The sequence below is a fragment of the Ranitomeya variabilis genome, chromosome 8 (assembly GCF_051348905.1).
Source record: "Ranitomeya variabilis isolate aRanVar5 chromosome 8, aRanVar5.hap1, whole genome shotgun sequence".
Classification (NCBI taxonomy): domain Eukaryota; kingdom Metazoa; phylum Chordata; class Amphibia; order Anura; family Dendrobatidae; genus Ranitomeya; species Ranitomeya variabilis.
Window position 1 is genome coordinate 167,562,794 of NC_135239.1, and position 22,212 is coordinate 167,585,005.

The 22,212-nt window shown below is 45.1% G+C and overlaps 1 protein-coding gene across 3 annotated transcripts in view; it reads left to right on the forward strand.

Moving 5' to 3' along the window:
• The window catches only part of CACNA1I (calcium voltage-gated channel subunit alpha1 I), a 566,555-nt gene that overhangs the window by 446,390 nt on the left and 97,953 nt on the right, over positions 1-22,212 (forward strand). The window lies entirely within an intron of this gene.

Below are 22,212 nucleotides of genomic sequence, written 5' to 3' on the forward strand. Positions count from 1 at the left end.
TCCATACAGTATGATGGCCCTCCATACAGTATAGTGGCCCTTAATATGGTATAGTAGTGTCATGCTGTAACTGCAGGAAAGCTGGGGCAGGGGGACCCTATACTGTCCATTAATCTAGGGGCATCCTAGTCTATTGTAGACAAAATAAAGGGAGACGTGGCACTCACCCAGATTCTGCTATAATTCAATGTCCTTTATTCATCCTTATGGTAACAAGGACATAACGTGGAGAGGCGGCTGGTGTACGGAGGGGTGCGGGGAGTGAGAGGAGGACGACAGCCGTTTCGCGCCGATGCGCTTCAACGGGACCTGGACCCGTTAAAGCGCATCGACGCGAAATGGCCGTCGTCCTCCTCTCACTCCCCGCACCCCTCCGTACACCAGCCGCCTCTCCACGTTATGTCCTTGTTACCATAAGGATGAATAAAGGACATTGAATTATAGCAGAATCTGGGTGAGTGCCACGTCTCCCTTTATTTTGTCTACATTATGCTATGAACTGTCGTTGAGCACCTCCAGGGTACTGCTGACTTTTCACGTGCTACAAAAGTCCTAATTGGATTCTTATGTGTACCATCGCATGAGCCATTGCAAAACCGCCTTGTGCCGTTCGTTCTGGAACTCTTTTTCTTTGTTTGCATCCTAGTCTATCCCTAACACCAGGGTTACCCCTGAAGGTGGAGATGCCTGGGTCTCATACCTCTCTATTTGCCTAAAAAATCCAAAGCTGCTCCCACCCTCCCCCCAAGGGAGGAAAGGGGCAGTAGTGAAAGGGTAAACACAGGCTGGACAGACAGGAAGAAACCAATGCACAATCAAGCAGCAAGCACACCAAATAAAATACAAAGGGGAAATAGGTGCACAGTAAATAGGCAGAAAAGCAACACGAAATAATGCCAACAAAACGCCAAGAGGGGAGGATAGAGGTATTCACAACCATATGAAACAATCTAAAAGTGACTAAAAGCAACTCTCTGCACCACTTTCTCCTATGAAGGCAGGATCAGAATGATGATTCTATTGCTTGCATGGAGGGAAGTCAGGCCCAAGTTTATATCATAAAAGGGTGGTTCCAATAAGCAGCACAGCCAATAGATAATGAGGAACTCCAAACCCTTTCCATGCCACAAGAAACCTGTTAACTCATGAATGGCTGTGTAGATTTAAAGAGGACCTGTGCTCAGCTAAATGCTGAGATCTTCTAATCTCCGATGCACCGCAGGTCCCAGCAGAGTTCGACACATTCATGACAAGTGTCCCACGCACAATCCTCCACACTGTATAGAGGCCTGCACACATTATAATAGCCCCCACTAGCCATCCAAACAGTATAATGGAGTCCAACATAGCCGTACAGACAGTATAATGGTCCCAACACAACTCTCCAAACACTATAATGGCCCCCTCACAACGCTGCACACCACACAGTATAATGAACTCCACACAGCCCTGTACACAGTAACATTGTCCCCCACACAGTCCTCCAAAGAGTATAATTGGTCATGATGCAACCCTCCAAACAGTATAATGGCCATCAAATAGTACTCGAAACAGTATGTTGGCCACCCCAAGTAGCCCTCCAAATAATATGATGGCTCCACATAGCACACCACATAGTATGATGGCCTCACAAGTAGCACGTTGGCCCACCTCTCCATTTCCACGCTGCTACGGTATCTGCAGCCTGTGGTCTGCATTGCTCAGCACAGCCGTTGCGATGTAATGACAGACTTCTGGTGCACAGGGAGAATGATGGAGGAGAGAGCGTCAGCTGACAGCTCCCTCCTCCACCAATACTTTCAACCGTATCGACATCCAGACTGTGGATACAGTCGAGAGCCGGCGGGAAGCGAGACACCGGGCTGTTTGTATAAGCTTTGGAATAATTTTGTGCAATTGTTTATGCAAATTCATAATATAAATAGAATAAAAAAAATAAGTATAGATGCAGTGCATTAAGGGGCATATGTCATTGTGCACACAGATACCCACAATGCTGTGGCTGTACAACTCCATAGGAGCCATATAAGCTGGGTGCCAGCATGTATAAAGGCGTAAATGTCATGCACATTAGTCATAGAAAACATACTCAGAAAAGGGAGGAATCTGCTTTAATTTAAAACAGCTTTGGATGGGTGGGAGATATACGAGCACAGTGAGGACCCTCACATATTCTACACCTCCAAAAATCTGTTTCAGTCGTCCATTTTTCACATGTTCTATCTGCATTTTTCATGGATAAAACATAACACGTATCGATTATGATCTATAGGTCTGCTCACATGTTTCAGTGTCCATAAAAAAGGACACATGACTGTTTTTAATCCGACTCACAGATCAAATCCCCTATTCAAATCAATGGATCAGTGAAAAAAAACATCAGCACAAGGATACCATCTAAGTGCCACCTGAGTGTTGTCCATGTTTTACTGAATGAACAGTCGGAAAAGCTTTTCGGTTTTTTTCTCCACCAAATCCCCCCAAAATCAGTCACTGAAACACACTGTCAGGTGCAAATAGACTGTGATTGTAATGCCAAAGCGAGCCAGACACAGTGATACAGCTGGACCCGGCACACGCAACGATTCATGCAAACATTTGATATATCAATTATTTTAATGGAATCCATCACCAGGTTTTTGCTACCCTATTTGAGAGGAGCATGATGTAAGATCAGAGACCCTGTGATGTATCACTTACTGAGCTAATTGCTGCGGTTTTGATAAAATCACAGTTTTATTTGTTGCAGATCTAGCGGTTCTTTAAATGCTGAGCTCTGTATAACCCCGCCCACACCACTGATTGGCAGATTTCTGTGTACACTGTGCATAGGCATTAAACTACCAATCAATGTTGGGGGAGCGGTTATACAGAGCTCATGAATATGGAGGACTACATGGGAACAAGTTTACTAGTGATATTCTCCTGCTGATAAAACTATAATTTTTATCAAAACTACAGCAAGCATCCCAGTAAGTAACACATCACTTGAATCAGGGTTTCTGTTCCTACATTATGCTTCTCTCAGATTAGGTAGAAAAAACCTTGTGACAGATTCCCTTCAAACTTTATCACTGGTATAATACCTTAAATGTCAGGTTTTTATATCATAAATGTCATATTTGGCAATGTAAGTGAAAAAGTAGGTTAACTTTTTCTTGGTGTGGTAAATTGGTTAGGCTGGAAACAGACTTTACAATATGTACTTTGAGTTAAAAATAATGATCCAGAGGAAGGCAAAATCTATAAGGCCAATGTACAATTAGCTTTAGAGGGTAGACAAAATCCATCCCGATTCCCGTCCCTTGCCTTGAATGTCGGCCCTATGCTGACGAGACGGATTACATTTGAACAATCCTTTTGTTGCTGAAATGAAATATGTTCCTGCCAACCAATGGCCCGTCCTGTGTCCTCTATGAGCGCTTTTGTTAAGTTTAGTTTTCCCATTCATTTATGAAACGTGAAATGTATATGGTGAATGGTAATCATGTCTCTTAACAATGATCTATATAAGTTTGACATTTTCTTAGGAAGTCATACTGGCACTTAAGGATATATTCAGACATACCAGATTTGTTCCACAAATTTCTATGACTGCCCCGTACATCTGTTTCGGGACTTGCAGAAATCTGTTCACCTGCTGGTGAAACAACACTATTCAGATTTATAGCGGAGGAGGTATTCGGTTGGAAAGTTCTTATTTTATATTGTCTTTTAAAGTCTGAAGTACAAATTGAACTTTTGGGCTAATGTATGACAGGAATAAAAGCTTTGGCCAATCGTTCATCCGACAGCCATCCCAGCCAACTCTCCCATGCTCAAGAGCTCTTGTTTGGTCACGCGCTCCTCTGTTCTCTATGAGAAAGCCTCTGGCTGAGGCCGGGATCACACACAGCGAGATACGGCCGAGTCTCGCAGGTTAAAACCAAGCTCTGGCACCGGCACTCCGGAACGGAGCGTGCGGCCGCATAGCAATACATGGAGCCGCACGCTCCGCTCCGGAGTGCCAGTGCCAAAGCTTGGTTTTAACCTGCGAGACTCGGCCGTATCTCGCTGTGTGTGATCCCGGCCTGACACGATGGCTGGGAGCTTACATCGGGGGAGGGAGAATGTTATTGGCAGTTCTAAATCAGACATGTGCAATCAAATTCTCTCCAGACCATCAGACAGCCAGTGGCCCCTTTCAAATTAGACTGTCAGCCGAGCCCATTGATATCGACAGGTTGAGCTGCCATTAGGCTAATGTTAATGGGGGCCTTTTAGGGGTTGTCCACTATTCGGACAGCCCTTTCTGTGTCCCTATGTTTCCCTCCCGTAAACTATCAACACTTATACACACTTCAGCTGCTGTTCCTTTGGTATCGTCACTGGCTCTCCCAGTGATTGCGGACATTGTTATGTCATGCAATCCATGAGGCCAATCAGTGGTGGCTTCATTCTCCTCTCCTATGGATGTAATTCACATCCGAAGGATGGCTGTCTTGATTTGCCAAAAGGAGGGGACTGTGAGGCAGAGCTGATTGGCTAAAGGCTTTGTGTGACATAACAATATCATGTGATTCCCGAGAGAGCCAGCATCAACTTCGCTAGAACAGTTCCAGCAACGACGGTGAGTATAGGTGTTGTTGTTTTTCTGGGAGAAAATAGAGGAATTCAAAATGGGTTGTCTGAGAAGTGGACAATTCCCTTAAGTTATTAAAGGTTAACCAAATCTTTCAGTATATCCAGGGCTTTAGTGTGAGGTTTGTGGTGCGCCCCCACGTAAGGGCAATGGGGTACTCGGTACCGGGTCCTTCTCGGTTCTGGGGATGTCACGGTGGCCCGACCCGGTCCGTGGCCATTTGAGGGACATCCAATGAAAAGGAAAGTTTGTATGATGTTCGTGACGCCACCTGTGGTATTCGGTCAGGGTGACCGACACTGCTTAGGGGTCCGCTGGGGTGATGTTATGGCAGCTAGATGGTATACCTTCCCACAGGTGAAGTGTATCCCCAGGGCTTCCCAGAGTGTAGATGGTGATGGTGTAAGGCGCGGTGAATAACGAGGACACAAGGTTGTAGTCTCTTTACCTTTTACTGAAGGCTTCAGTGTCCTCAGTCCAGGGCAGCGGATCACAGGGTAGGCAGAGTCCGGCCGGTCTGAAGGCAAATCCAGAGTCTCCTTATCCAGGTGGAATGCAATAGCCTTCCTATGCGCACAGTAACACAGTAGGTCCTCCCTTGCTTAAGCTCTAATTAAGTCCTCACTGTTATTACTCTTCTCTCTCTGTTCCCCGTGGTCGGATAGAACAAAACCCATATGACTGATGGCCTGAGGCTTGTTTATAGGACCCTAGAGACGCCCCGACCCCCACAAGTTGCCACCTGTCTTCTTAGGTATTTAGGTCGGGCAGCCAACTTGGAATTTACTGTCCTGCCAGTCTCTGAAGCAATGGCGTAGAGCACTTTACTCCCTCGGTATTCTGGCTACCGGAACGCGCACCAGAAGGATGCAGCTCCTCACGTCTACTATCCTCTATGGTATCCACTTGTTGCTATGCCTTTGTTTCTCATTCACTAAAACACGCTTCTTTTCAATGTCTCTTCCTTTGGATGCTGCTGCATGGGGTGCAGGTGCTGCTTCGTGTACCCTTGTCCTCCTCAGACCGAAGTCTGGATCTGCTGGAGATCACTCCAGACAGCTCGGCCTGGAGACCTTTCTCTCTCAGTCTCCAGCCAGGAACTCTCTGACTCACTTTCCCTCCAACTACCAGTTTTACCTAACTGTGAGGAGTGGCCTAATAGATAGAACTTTTGCTCCCCCTGGTGGCTGGAGTGTGTAGTGTGTGGTGTGTTTGTGATACCTGGACAGGAGATCTCCTTTATTGCCTCCAGACATAATATCACTCCCCCTGGTGGAGGAATAATATTACTGCAGCAACCAGGACTCTGGGGCACTGCACTCCCCCCCCCAAACCCCCCCCCCCGTTAAATCCAGCACTCCCGGGCTGGGAAAAGAAAACATCAATACATTATCAAAAAGACATACAGATTTTTGGAATGCTTTAAAACAAATTAATATAACAGTGCTTCCCTTTATGGGAGGTGAGAAGACTTGAACGTTGCAAACATTTAAGAACATATTTACATTGTGCGCGTGCGACTTTAAATAACAATTATTAACTAACTATGAATGACCATTACCCATACGGGTATGCTATCTACTAAGTGCAAGTACAAAACAGTATCCTTCCTTTAAGTGTGAGTACCCTCTAAGTGCACACTATAAAACTTCAAAGTGCAAACCAATATGCTATTCTCACTCTTTCTTCACATGCAGGACTATCTGTCTACCCCTCACGGGCCTACTGCATTTTTCCTTCAGTCTATTTCTATAAAACCTAGCAATTACTTTAACTTCAATTTTATTCAAAGTACGTCATTAAACATTCTACTCTCGGATACATACTTTCACTATGTAAAAACATTATTACTATCTATCTATTTAAGGCAACATTATCACTTTTAGGCGAAGTGCAACAACTAACATTCCCTTTAAGAGGAAACCAAGTCTTTTCTGAGGTAGTGCTAACAATCAATTTGCAAGTCAAACATTAACTTGTAAAACAGCAAGAACTTTCACGCTGTCATCAGGAACAGTCTCTTCAAAAAGCTCTTCTTTGTAAAACCAGTAGAGGGCACCTTTAAGAAGGTGCAAACTATTTACAGGAGCATATACATCCAAAGAAGCAAGAAGAGCTATAGCTTTAAAAGTATAAATACTTTATTTAGATCCACAATAAAAACATAAATAACGATAGGAAGCAAAAAAGTTTTTTCTGTAGAGACACTGTGCACATTATAAACGGACCAGCCTGTGAAGGATATGGTGCTGAAAGGGTCTTGTAATTAAAGTCAGATGCAGCAATAAAGCTTGCAAAGATATAATGAATAAGGTGCAAGTGCGACTTAAGATAAAGATAAAGGGTTAAATAACCTAGATGTAAAGGACCCCCAAAATTAGTACATTTGCTCAATAGCATAAACACATTACCTCCGTGGGCGTGGACCGATTCCCCGACGCGCGTTTCGCGTGTAGCTTTATCGAGGGGTCACCCCTCGATAAAGCTACACGCGAAACGCGCGTCGGGGAATCGGTCCACGCCCACGGAGGTAATGTGTTTATGCTATTGAGCAAATGTACTAATTTTGGGGGTCCTTTACATCTAGGTTATTTAACCCTTTATCTTTATCTTAAGTCGCACTTGCACCTTATTCATTATATCTTTGCAAGCTTTATTGCTGCATCTGACTTTAATTACAAGACCCTTTCAGCACCATATCCTTCACAGGCTGGTCCGTTTATAATGTGCACAGTGTCTCTACAGAAAAAACTTTTTTGCTTCCTATCTTTATTTATGTTTTTATTGTGGATCTAAATAAAGTATTTATACTTTTAAAGCTATAGCTCTTCTTGCTTCTTTGGATATATATGTTCTATATGAGCTAGCTGTACCTAGGCATGATAGTTTTTTTAGGTTACTATTTACAGGAGCAGTTTGTGAATCATTCACCGTCCATGATTCCGCAGTTCTTTTAAAATAAACTTGTGCAAAACTTGAAAAAACAGGGATCTTGGGTAAACAAAGGGATCCCTTTAAAAGTTAACCCTAGATGGGTTTTAGCAGCAAAACTAAGAACAGTTAACTATTTACATTCCTTCTTCGGGGTTTCGAGATTTATTCAGGTGGTTTCCAGGGCTTTACCTGGCACATAACCCTTCTTGGCCTGGGAAGGGTAGAATCCAGGGTCACACCTGGCGCGGGATAAACACTATTGGTTTGTCTTTCGTGGATTGTCATATCTTGAGTATGGGCATTTGCTGCAGCAAAGGTAGTGGCTGCTGCAAGATCAGTCACTAGAACGGAGTCAGTAGCGGTGGCACGAGCAGTCGCTGGAGTGGTGTCGGTCATCAGGGCAGGGTCGTTCTCCATACCTGCTTCAGATGCGGTCCCTCCGGTGCCGGTCTGCTCCATCTCCTCTGGGGTCAGGAACGCTGGTTGCAGGGTGCTGCGGCGTTGTCATCTCTGTTTGCAGCATCTCGCTTTCCAGCAGGGCCTTGCTTTCTGGCTTCGGAGCGCTGGAACTTCTTTCTTGCTCCGGACCAGACGAGGCTGCCGACAGATGTCTGGCGAGGCTCCCAATGAAGGTCTTCCTCCACCCGGCCACAGCTTCCAGCTCCTGGCGCATGAGCTGACAGGTGCGTTCTTCTTCTTCTTTCCACAGGAGGTTCGGATTCATCGTCGGTGAAGGGTGCAGTTCTTGCAGGCCCTGGCTGGGAGAGTCCTCGTGCTCCATCCAATGCTCTGGGGTCCGCTCACCTCCCTCTGCCATCTTGACTACCGGTTCTCTGCGGCCACACGCGCACGCTGCTCCTCCATTTTCTGGGGGCGGAGCTCCTTCTTGCTCTGGTTCCCACCTTTGCAAATCATGGGGGGGTCCTTCTTGGCTCCTGGGCACGTCGTCATCCCATAGCAGTAGTCGGAGGGGGCGGTCATCACTTTTGGCGCCGCTTCGGTAGTTTCCTCCCATGGCACGCCCTTCTTCTTCTCCTGCGCTCCTCGTGGCGCTGTAATGGCGGCAATTTTGGCGGTCTTTTGCAATACACAGTCCTTAAGCAAATCACAGTTCAAATACAGTTCTGGCACAGTTCTTAGGTGCACATGACCCGATTTTCAGGCTTAAGTAGATCCTGTTCGTGATGCCAAGATTTGGAGCGCCCCCACGACAGGGCAATGGGGTACTCGGTACCGGGTCCTTCTCAGTTCTGGGGATGTCATGGTGGCCCGACCCCGTCCGTGGCCCTTTGAGGGACGTCCAATGAAAAGTAAAGTTTGTATAATGTTCGTGACGCCACCTGTGGTATTCGGTCAGGGTGACCGACGCTGCTTAGGGGTCCGCTGGGGTGATGTTATGGCAGCTAGATGGTATACCTTCCCACAGGTGAAGTGTATCCCCAGGGCTTCCCAGAGTGTAGATGGTGATGATGTAAGGAGCGGTGAATAATGAGGACACAAGGTTGCAGTCTCTTTACCTTTTACTGAAGGCTTCAGTGTCCTCAGTCCAGGGCACCGGATCACAGGGTAGGCAGAGTCCGGCCGGTCTGAAGGCAAATCCAGAGTCTCCTTATCCAGGTGAAATGCAATAGCCTTCCTATGCGCACAGTAACACAGTAGGTCCTCACTTGCTTAAGCTCTAATGAAGTCCTCACTGTTATTACTCTTGTCTCTCTGTTCCCCGTGGTCGGATAGAACAAAACCCGTATGACTGATGGCCTGAGGCTTGTTTATAGGGACCCTAGAGATGCCCCGACCCCCACAGTTTGCCACCTGTCTTCTTAGGTATTAAGGTCGGGCAGCCAACTTGGAATTGACTGTCCTGCCAGTCTCTGAAGCAATGGCGTAGAGCACTTTACTCCCTCGGTATCCTGGCTACCGGAACGCGCATCAGAAGGATGCAGCTCCTCACATCTACTATCCTCTCTGGTATCCACTTGTTGCTATGCCTTTATTTCTCACTCACTAAAACACGCTTCCATTCAATGTCTCTTCCTTTGGATGCTGCCGCATGGGGTGCAGGCGCAGCTCCGTGTACCCTCGTCCTCCTCAGACCGAAGTCTGGATCTGCTGGAGATCACTCCAGACAGCTCGGCCTGGAGACCTTTCTCTCAGTCTCCAGCCAGGAACACTCTGACTCACTTTCCCTCCAACTACCAGTTTTACCTAACTGTGAGGAGTGGCCTAATAGATAGAACCTTTGCTCCCCCTGGTGGCTGGAGTGTGTAGTGTGTGGTGTGTTTGTGATACCTGGACAGGAAATCTTCTTTATTGCCTCCAGATGTAATATCACTCCCCCTGGTGGAGGAATAATATTACTGCAGCAACCAGGACACTGGGGCGCTGCACTTGTATGAAGGTGGGTCTGGTTTAGGGGTTTTAGTAAGAGAGTGTGATCTGGGGTCTGTGTTAGCGATATCTGTTCTAGGATCTGTAGTTCTCTATGGTGTCTGATCTGATTTTTCTTTTTCTTTTACTATAGGGTATCTGGTGTCTGAATTTATTCAGAATCCCATGATAATGTGCATGTTATTAAAGGATCTGTATTTGTTGATGATATGTCATGATTCCTCCTATCAGTATGTCTGTATGCAGTAAATGACAGTTCTGCTGTCCAATCTAGGACAGGGGTGAGCTGAGCGGTCAGTATGATGTAGGACTGCTCAACTGTCCAAACGGATGCTGGGGCGTGCTGAGCTTTCAGTGTTTTGAATGACAGTTTAGTCATCCAATCAGGGCTAGGGTGTGGTGGGTCTTCATCCATGTGTCTCCAGTTTAGAGTAAATGCCTGGCTATTTAGCCAGCTCCCTGCCTTAGATCACTGTCAATTACAGCCTTGGTTAAGAGGTACATGTGCTCTGAGCTCCTAGTCTTGTATTCTGATCTTTGTTGTGTAGGATGCGAGCAGGTGCGTAGGATGCAGTGACACACAGGAGACAGAGCAAGGGTTAACAGGTTCTTTATATAAAACAGAGATGGTATAAGTACTGTAGGGGGTAACGGTTATGTATTTGCGGATGGGGAAAGACAAATACAGAAGGTAACAACGGGTTAACTTATCAGCCTCTGTACACTGGAGGAAGGTGGCTGGAAGATCCCTCGGTGGCGCCGCAGGCGGCGCAAAATGTCTCCAATCCATTCCCGCAGAAGGGCGATGCACTGTTTCCTTGCAGTGATGAATCCTCCGGGTCCTTCGGCAATTGGTCTCCTGATCTGGGCACATGGTGAAGTAGAGATGAAGGTCGATGGCACAGAGGATGAAGCAGAAAGTTCAGTATACAAGGCGGCAGTAGAAGCGCACAGTCCAGCAAGCACAGGCACGGTCTGTTTCTCAATGGGCACTGCAAGAATGGGACTAAGCAGTGCCTCTGCAGTGGTGAGCGGAGCCAAGGTATACACTCTATCCTGGTCACTACATGATGAGGATTTGTCTCTGGGCTGGGAGTAGCATGTGTCAGCAGTCTTGCTAGCCAGGAGTACAGGCATAGCTACGTAGCTGGCGTGAGTCCATCGAGAGGGAGTCAACCATCTCCCTGCTCACAAGCTCGTTCCCCGCCAAGTGTCCTGTCTTCCTGCTCACATCCCTATTTAAGTCGGACCCACCCCCACCAGTCAGGTGTTCAGAGCTGTAGCAGTCAGCAACCTCTTCCCCCTGGAATAATGGTGACAGTCCTGACAGTTCCAGCCCAGACACACAAGAGGGGCTGTTGACCTGGTACACCTCCATACAGTTGCTTGAGCCTTGGATTTGTCTTTGACTTTGTATTTGCTTAGTCCTTTTGTGGTGATCAGCTACTTTCTTGGAATTCTGACCCCGGATTGTTACCTAACTATGCCTTTGTCTAACCCCTCTGTGTATGATTTACCTTCCTGGCTTTTGACTTTGGACCTCTTGACTATCCAGCCTCACAGCTTGTCTGTGAGTAGAGACTAGCGTCACATGATTTTTATACATGTATGATCTCTTCATAGGTTTATATTTTGGTGCTGTAATCGTGGCTTCATATTTATTTTAGGTGTCTAGTTTGGTTATCTGCATTTAGCAAGAGATTTGGGGTGTATTTATTTTATGGGTCTGATCTCTGATCTTTATTAGTTTTGACTGAGTTCACATTATGTTTCTGCCACATTGAAAAGTGGAATTTAGACTAAAACTCCATCAAAGGCATTGACTACAATGAAGCAGATGAACTCGCTTTGGGCTTTGTCTTGTCTCAGTTCCGGCAGAGCTGATCCTTTTAGGTGGGCAGAAAAGTGCAGTTGACCGTAGTCAGATGCCCGCCTAAAAAAATACAATTTAAGAACAGAGACCAGACGGAGTAAAAGTGATGCGATCTGCCTCATTATAGCGAAATCCTGGGTTCTGGCTACCATTTAGATAACATTTTTCAGGAATTTTGACGGAGCCACAAATGTATAGCAGAAACATAACATGAGCATAGCTTCCAATATAAGCAGGTGGGGTATAAGGCCAAAAAATTTAGCATGATGCTTTGTTCGCCTCTTTTCAGAATCTCCCTGACATACCTTCGAAAAAGTTAGCAAGCATGAATTACAATATCTAACATCTACGGGGATTTTGCTGTTTTATGTTAAGAAATGTTAATCCCTGTAAAAGGAAAATCTATGTAACTTCCATATGAAAAGGGCTGTCAGTCATTAAACAACCCTTTTAAAACCCATTTAGATCTAATCCTGCCTTCAGCTGAAAGGTGCGCTCACTTGTATTAAATCCTGGCAATCCTTTTTATGCTATCCACCCTGGACTCCAGTCTGGTACATTTTACCCACACTGATAGATTTAGCCCAAACATAAAAAATAGGTGAACACATATAAAATAGACTATAAATTAAAAACAGAATTCAACGCAAAGTGAAAAAACACCAAAGCCTAAACAAAAACAGACACAGATGCTATAATGAATTCGATTGGAAAAGTTTAAAATATGCCAGATTTATTCTAGTGGTGCACACTGTTCGATAAATCTTGCACACCTTTAAGCTCACCCTAAACTTTAGACTATTGTTGGCGAAAAAAGTGATATCGGCAGGTTCAGCTGACAGACTAATGTGTATGGGAGCCCCGGACGATTTATTATCAAGATAAATATCAATCCGGCAAGTCCAATTTTGAGCATGGAGGAAAGCCACAACCAGATATGTTTCACGACGGCTTTCTAATAGAGAACATAGGAGCGCTTAACCGAACAAGCACTCCTGGATATGGGAGAGGCGGCCGAGATGGCTGGTGGCTGAATTATCATACTCCCAACACCCATTTAATCTCTGTCCGCGACTGTCTAGTGTACACTATTAGTTGACTTTAGTGATGAGCGGATTAATTCGTAATACATTTGTTATGAGTTTCCTGAAATCTTCCCATTCATGTAAATCCCACGAAATTTTTGTAATTTGATTAAAAAAATATCTTCTTTTAAGCACTGTTCAGGGGTAAAAAAAAATGATATCTATATATATAATTGTCTAAGGGGCACTTCCGTCTGTTTGTCTGTCTGTCTGTCACAGAAATCCCACGTCGCCGATTGGTCACGGCCGCCAGGCCATGACCAATCAGTGACGGGCACAGCCCGGCCGAGAATTAGTCCCTCCCAACTTCCATCCAGTCAGTGCCTGGTGCCCGCTCCATACTCCCCTCCAGTCAGCGCTCACACAGGGTTAATGGCAGCGTTAACGGACCGCGTTATGCTGCGGTGTAATGCACTCCGTTAACGCTGCTTTTAACCCTGTGTGAACAACTTTTTACTATTGATGCTGCCTATGCACCATCAATAGTAAAAAAAATCTAATGTTAAAAATAATAAAAAAGCAAAAAACCTGCCATTCTCACCTTCCGTTGTCCACTGATGTGCACGCGGCTGCCGCCAGCTTCCGTTCCCGGAGATGATTGCAAAATTACCCAGAAGACTTAGCGGTCTCGCATCGGGACAGCTTCGCTGGACGCCGGAGGGTGAGTATATAACTTTTTTTTAATTTTAATTATTTTTTTAACAGGGATATGGTGCCCACACTGCTATATACTACGTGGGCTGTGTTATATACTGCGTGCATGCTATATACTACTTGGGCTGTGTTATATACTGTGTGGATACTATATACTACGTGGGCTGTGTTATATACTGCGTGGATGCTATATACTACGTGGGCTGTGTTATTTACTGCGTGGGCTGTGTTATCTACTGCGCGGGCTGTGCTATATATTAAGTGGGCTGTGTTATATACTACATGGCTGCTATATACTATGTGGCCAGATCTTGGAACAAATGCACTGCAGGGTGCAGCCAGCCCATAATGCAAGATGTTAGCAACACATGTGCTGTGAACCAGACACTATGCAGTACCATTGTGTGAACAACGCCCTATGTGGGCTTTTATTGTGCACTTGTGTACTGGGCAGCCACCCCCTCCAGGAGTGGGTATGTGGAGAGTGGCTGCTGACCGGGTATTTTGCACCTGTGTTGCTAACATCTTGCTTTATGGGCTGGCTGCACCCTGCAGTGCATTTGTTCCAAGATCTGGGCAGGTAAGTGTTGCTGCCTTTTTTTCTGCTGTTGAAAATTGAATTTTTGTAGACCTTGAGTCTCTAGTGGCTTTGCTATTTAGTTTAGTGTAGGACTCGTAAGCGTGGGGACCCTTGGCGTGGGTTACGAGCTTGCGTATTTTGGCGAAAATATCAACCAATACCTCACTATTCTTGTATATTTTTTGCACTATATTTTTCTATTTTTCGGGGTGCAGCCAAGGCCAAACACGTTTGGTCTCGCATGAGGGGTGTTCGCACTGGGATGCATTGAGAGTGTGCTGGCCAGCCCGCCTAATCGAAAACTATGGGCGTGACTAATAGGCTGTGAACCAGACACTATGCAGTACTATTGTGTGAACAACGCCCTATGTGGGCCTTTATTGTGCACTTGTATACTGGGCAGTCACCTCTTGCTTTATGGGCTGGCTGCACCCTGCAGTGCATTTGTTCCTAGATCTGGGCAGGTAAGTGTTGCTGCCTTTTTTTCTGCTGTTGAAAATTGAATTTTTGTAGACATTGAGTCTCTAGTAGCTTTGCTATTTAGTTTATATACTATGTGGGCAGTGTGATATACTATGTGGGCAGTATTATATACTGTGTGGGCTGTGTTATATACTGTGTGGCCACTGTTATATACTGCGTGGCCACAGTTATATACTGCGTGGCCACTGTTATATACTGCGTGGCCTGTGTTATATACTGCGTGGGCTGTGGTATATACTGCGTGCCCTGTGTTATATACTGTGTGACTGTTTTATATACTGCGTGGCTGCTATATATTACGTGGGCTGTGTTATATATTTCGTGGGTTGTGCTTTATACTGCATGGGCTGTGTTATATACTGCATGGGCTGTGTTATATACTGCGTTCCCTGTGTTATATACTGCGTGGCTGTGTTATATACTGCGTGGCTGCTATATATTACGTGGGCTGTGCTATATATTGCATGGGCTGTGTTATATACTGGGTGGGCTGTGTTATATACTGCGTGGGCTGTGTTATATACTGCGTGGGCTGTGTTATATACTGCGTGGGCTGAGTTATATACTATGTGGGCTGTGCTATATATTATGTGGGCTGTGTTATATACTGCGTGGGCTGTGTTATATACTGCGTGGGCTGCGTTATATACTGCGTGGGCTGTGTTATATACTGCATGGCCTGTGCTATACATTATGTGGGCTGTGTTATATACTACGTGGCTGTGTTATATACTGCGTGGCTGCTATATATTACATGGCTCCTATATACTACGTGGCCTGTGCTATATACTATGTGGCTGCTATATACATACATACATACATACATACATATTCTAGAATACCCGATGCATTAGAATTGGGCCACCATCTAGTTTAAATATACTCACCTGTCCTAGGACCACCTCCCTCACTTATCCTTATACCTTTGCTCCCTTTCTTGCCCCAATCCAATTTTCAAATCTTATGGTGCTACATTCCAGTACTTAGGCTTGTGTTTGGCCTCCTATGGTCACATGGGTGGTGACGAATGTTAGTGACATGCTTGGCCCTTCCACATGACTGCTTGGGGTGATCCATATCATTAATGTCAATGCCATGTTGCGCCCCCACTTGAACTTGTTGAGGCAATCTCTGGCCTCAGCTGAGAAAGGGAAGGCCGACAGGTCAAAAAACTGATGTGCAGAGATCTGGGAACTAAAGAGGTGTGAGGACAAGTGAGAGGTGGTCCTAGGACAAGTGAGTATATAATGTTATTGTTTATTAACCCCTTTTTTCCCCTATATGTATTATGCTTTGAATTCTGGAGAGACCTCAGACCATAATAAATATCTTTCTGTGGAATATTCTATTTAATTTCTATTCCAAATCAAATCTGCAGGCTGAATCGAGCAAAGTTGCCCAAAATTAATTTTGGCAGATTAACTCATCTCTAGTTGACTTACTATGAATCAGGTTACGCTCCGTCATGCCAAACCACGCCTCTTTCAGCAATGCCACACCCCCTTGTTGGGTAAGGCGCAGAAAGTGTCTAAATAGTTCACAAGTTATGAAAGACTTTTGGGTCAAATAACACCAGAATTTTGACATGTTTAGCTTGATAAATCTGAGCCACAGAATTGTCTTAATAACATACAGTATTACATTGGCACTTCGGGCATAAAAGCATAAATAAACAGCTGAGAATAGTGTTAATGGTCATAATAAAGCAATAAAGTATCCCTGGAGGAACCCGAATTATGTCTCCCAATGTGTGAACAGACGATAAGGGAATTCTCCAATGTGCGTCACAATCGATTTCTCACTATGGATTATGTATTTTGACTTTTCCGGCGGGTAATAGCGTTTATTTGTGCTGGTATGTAAAACATACTGAAACGATTGATGCAGTCTGCGGGTCCGACAGTTTACGTTTTACATGCTGCTATGGATGGCTACTACTGCTGCGCATCATGTTTTATTAGAGGTTTTTTTTTACAAATGTGTAATCCATCTCTAGCAGAGACAGATGACAGAAAGTGGCGGCAGGTCTTTGTCTCTCTGCTCCTGCTCTCCTGTCAGTCAAACTGCATAAAGGCATAAGAGATGAGAGAATTGGGCTTTTAGTTCAGGGCAGGTAAACCAATAGACAACAATAGGCACAATGCATTCTTGGAAGAATGGCTGATTAGTAGGGATACGGGGTGTCGGAACCACATCAATCTAATATTGATGACCTATTCATAGGATAAGTGATCAATATAAAAGGAGTAGGTACAACCCTTTAAGAAAGAAGTAAATGTGAACAGTACAGGGATAATAAACAGCACAATGTCACACTACAAATATAATAGGCAGTAGTATTTTCTTACATGGCAGAGTGGCCTTTAAAGAGGTTGCCCCCCCCAAAAAAAAAAAAAAAAAGTACATTGTAATTAATTAAGTTAATTAATAAGTTTCACAATTGGATATGTCAAAAAGATGTTCCTGTGCTGAGATGATATATTTGACCCTGCTATGTACTGTTTATTGCCTGAGACTAACGTACACGACAGCTTCTGGCTGGGGGATGGGGGCAACAATAATGTAAGGGTACAGACAAAACAGCAGGGGCTCCCAGCTGCTGCTTTTTGAGGTAACACATTTCCCCGCCTGTGGTCACATATTACCTTGTTTAATTATAAGAATGAGTGTTTCTGCCACATAACCAGGCCTGTCAGCTCATCATAAATCAAGTCAGTGATATATAACATCAATTCCTATTTTACTAACCTGATTTACGAGCTCAGAAATCAAGAAATAAACTCTCACTCCTGTGATAAAACAGGCAGGGAAATTTGTTACCTTAGAAAGCAGCAGCTGTGTGCTCCTGCTGTTTCAACTATATACTCACACGTCATTAAGTACCTTATGCTATCTCCCCCGGCCAGGAGTTGTGGTATGTGCCAACCATGAACTGGAGCATCTCTGCATGGACAGACACAGCCAACACACAGTACTTAGCAAGGGGAAAATTGTAAGATTATCTCAGCACAGGATCATATTTTTAACACAACCAATTGTAGAACTTATTATTAATTTAAGATCTATTAATTAAAACGTACATTGATTGTGGTTCAACTCCTTTCAGGCCCTTCAATTGTTTGGGCTGTACTTTAGTCAATCCCCGATAGTCTACATCGATGATAGATCTAACTGTAGTGAATGGAATTCTCCGTTAGTCCCTTTTCATGTGTTCTTCTATGGCTTCCCTTTTCCCTTCTTCAGCTATGTCATCATAACAGAGCTGCCACCTGTTAGATCAATATTCCTCTTCATCTGCTATTGATTGCTTCCAATCAACCATACTCTTACCCCTAAGGGAACTGTTCTCCCCACGCCAGCGTAATTGACAATGAAAACTCCAGATGCATTTCATTTTAAAGAGTTGTGGATGACAGAAAGTGTAATGAGATTTATGTCAGTCTCCTGATGGATGCGTTGGCCTCGAGCGAGCCTTATTCCTAGGAATCTTAGGCAGGTGATCATTAAGAGGAGAACCAGAAAAAGACAACAACGATATTGATTTCAAATCAGATCACCACTCCGACACCAGGCCAGCTGATTCTTACTTCATATTCTTGTTCATGCGTCTGATAAATCTCCTGGGACCTTCAGTACACACACTGATGTATTTTTCCAATTTATAGACCTATCCTCGCTCTTTCCCTTCCAGTCCTGTTTACCATATATTCTCTTAAAGTCACTAATCGGGACGGAAGCTGCATGGCTGTTGTCTCTGTTCCCTGCAGCATCAGAGTCTGTGGCAGATGATGATGATTTGCCTTGTCTGATTGTGTTATCAAGATGTTCCACAATATTGAAGCATGTGATGAGTCTGATTATTTTCATAGACCACACAAACTATGACAGATTTATCATTTCGCGGCCATGTTAAAGTTCCTGCCAACAATGCAATCTAACAATCTGTAGTCAGCACTCACTGATGATAATTAAGTGTTTTCACTATACAATATTAACCCCTTCCCGACATGCACTGTACATTCAGTATACTGGTCTGTGGGAGCTGCATTCCCGCAAAGAGCAGTATACATATGGCGGCACAATCGAGCGACCTCACACTGAGCGCAGAGACGATCGCATGCTGGTGTCAGCTCTTTGTGAGAGCTGACACCCCACAGCAATGCCCATGATCGATGTTATCACCAATTGCGGGCATTTGACCCCTCCTATGCCGCTGTCAAAAGTGACAGCAGCATAGAGGATCATCGCACAGGGAATAAGCTCCCTGTGCGCTTCCATCAGGACAACACAATGCAATCACGTTGTTCTGATGGTCTTCATGGAGACTCCCGGCCCCAAGATGGCCGTGGGGTCCTTCCGGGTCCTGCAGGGAAGGTGGCCTGTGAGCGCCTGCTGGGAGCAGGCACTGGCATGCTTCCTTCCCTGCCTGTCAGATCCTCACGTGATACTCTGCACCGCAGATCAGTGATCTGATGTAATACAGTGATTTCTCGTCCTGGGATAATGTAAAAAAGTTTTTAAAAAATTAGAAAGTGTAAAAATATATTTTTTTAAATCCTTAACTAAAGAAGAAAAAAAAATATTTTTTAAATAAATAAATACATTTATTTATGTAAATAAAAAAAAAATAAAAGTACACATATTTGGTATCGCCACATTTATAACGACCCGACCTATAAAACTGTCCCACTACTTAACCCCTTCAGTGAATACAGTAAAAGAAAAGAAGAGGCAAAAACAATCCTTTATCATCATACAGACGAACAAAAAGTGCAATAAAACTCGATCAAAAAGACAGATGTAAAAAAAATGGTACAGCGGAAAACAGCATCTTGTCCCGCAAAATACAAGCCACCATACAGTTCCATCTTCCAATTTATACACACATGGAACGGTATACAAAAAACCCCAAAACCAATTACTGAATTGCTGCTTTTTGTTCACTCTGTCTCCCAAAAATCAGAATAGAAAGTGATCAAAAAAGTAATGTGCTCGAAAATGTTACCAATAAAAACGTTAACTCATCCCGCAAAAAACAAGACCTCACATGACTCTGTGGGCCAAAATATGGAAAGCAGAAATTGTGGGACAAATTTTGGTGCCGTTTTTATCCATTTCCCGGTGTGAAAATGTGAAACTTGGGGCTAGCACACAATCTTGGTGGTAAAACTGTAAATTATTTTTTCTTTACTGCCCAATGGTATAAAATTCTGTGACCCACCTGTGGTGTCAATATAATCACTGCACCCCTAGATGAATTCATTGAGTGGTTTAATTGGTAAAATGGGGTCACTTATGGGGGCTTCTGCTGTTCTGGCACCACAGGGGCTCTGCTAATGTAACATGGCACCCTCAAAGCAAAATCTGCACTGTAATATGGTGCTACTTCCCTTCTGAGCTTTGCACTGTGCCTCAAAAGTAGTTTTCGACCACATATGGGGTATCAGTGTACTCAGGAGAAATTCTGCAACAACCTTTAGGGTCCATTTCTCCTTCTGCCTTTGTTAAAATACAATATTTGTAGCTAAAAAGATTTTTGTGGGAAACGTGATTTTTTTTATTTTCACGACTTAACGATATAAACTTCTGTGAAGCACCTGAAGGGTTAATAAACTTCTTGAATATGGTTTTCAGTACCTCCAGGGGTCCAGCTTTTATAATGGTGTCATTTTGGGGCATTTTCTGTCATATAGGCCCCTCAAAGTCCCTTCAAATGTAATGTGGTCCCTAAAAAAAAGGGTTTTGCAAATTTTGTTATAAAAATAAGAAATCACTGGTCAACTTTTAACTCTTATAACTTCCTAACAAAAAAATTATGTTTCCAAAATTGGGCTGATGAAAAGTAGACATGTGGGAAATGTTATTTAGTAACTATTTTGTGCAAAATGACTCTTGGATTTAAGGGCATAAAAATTACAAATTTTAACCCCTTTCTGACATTGGACGTACTATCCCGTCGAGGTGGGGTGGGCCCGTATGACCACCGACGGGATAGTACGTCATGCCCTTTAATGCGACACCGCGACTTAAGTCGCGGTGATCGCATTAAAATTCCGATGCCATCTTACCTTACGGAAGATGGCCTCGGCTTCTTGGGGTATGGCGCCGCCCCCCCGGCCTCCCGATCGCTAGGCTAGGATCGAGTACCGATGTACTCGATCCTGGTGCCGGTGCCTGGCAATGCCAGGCATCGGCCAAAACCCCCCGGATTGGCGCGATCGACGATCACATCAATTGCGCCAATCGCAGGGCACAGCGGCGGTGTTACCACGCTGTGCCCTGCCTGTAAGTACCTGCTCCGCAGCCTTCTGTGCCCTGCCTCCTGTGCCCTGCCTCCTCTGGATCCTGCAGCTGATTGGTGCGATCGATGTGATCGTCGATCGCGCCAATCGCAGGGCACAGCGGCGGTGTTACCGTGCTGTGCCCTGCCTGTAAGTACCTGCTCCGGAGCCTCCTGTGCCCTGCTTCCTCTGCTCTGCCTGCTCCGGATCCTGCAGCTCTGATTGGCGCGATCGATGTGATCGTCGATCGCGCCAATCACAGGGCACAGCAGCGGTGTGACCTTGCTTTGCCCTGCCGGTGACCTGCCGGTCACCTGCTGGTGACCTGCCGATGACCTGCCTATGATCAGAGCTGTGAGCTCCGATCATAGGCTGGTGCCTAGCAACACAGGCATCACCAGGGCCTCCTCTGATTGGTGGGATCGATGTGATCATTCGATCCCACCAATGACAGGTCACAGCAGCGGTGTGACCGCTCTGTGACCTGTCTCACCTGCCCCTGACCTGTCTGACTGCTCTGCAGGAATCCTCACACTTGGTGAGGATTCCTGCAGAGCGGTCAAGCTGACAGATCCCCTCCTGTGCTGAGACTTGTGGTGCCACAGTAGCCTGTGACACCATAATTCTAGCTGAAGAAAGAAGAAAGAAGCCAGAAGAAAGAAGAGATACTACAAATGTAAGTGTTCATCCCCGATCCCGGCCCGATCTTACTTCACCCCCCCTTACCACCCCTTCCCCTTCCCCCTCCCCCCACTTTGCGCCGCGTCCGTCCGTGCCCAAATTTAGCAGCCGCCGAGTGTTGATTGCTGACGCAGTTCACCCATCAACACTCGTGCTCGCTTTTCTTTCCCACATCCCCTTTGCGCGCACCCAGCCACTGCGTCTAAACCCATGCCTTTCTTTTCTTTTTTTTCCCCCGCATCCCCTTGCGCGCACCCAGCCGCTGCGTCTGAACCCGTGCCTTTCTTTTCTTTTTTTATTCCCCGCATCCCCTTGTGCACACCCATCCGCTGCGTCTAAACCCGTGCCTTTCGTTTCTTTTTTTTCTTTTCACATCCCCTTGCGCGCACCCAGCCGCTGCGTCTGAACCTGTGTCTTTCTTTTCTTTTTTTTTTTTTCACATCCCCTTGCTCGCACCCAGCTGCTGCGTCTGAACCCGTGCCTTTCGTTTTTTGTTTTTTTTCACATCCCCTTGCGTGCACCCAGTCGCTGCATCTAAACCCATGCCTTTTTTTTCTTTTCTTTTCCCCGCTGTTGTGAATTAGACTTTTTGGCTCCCTCTTGTGGTTACTAGTGATATGACTCTGGGATTT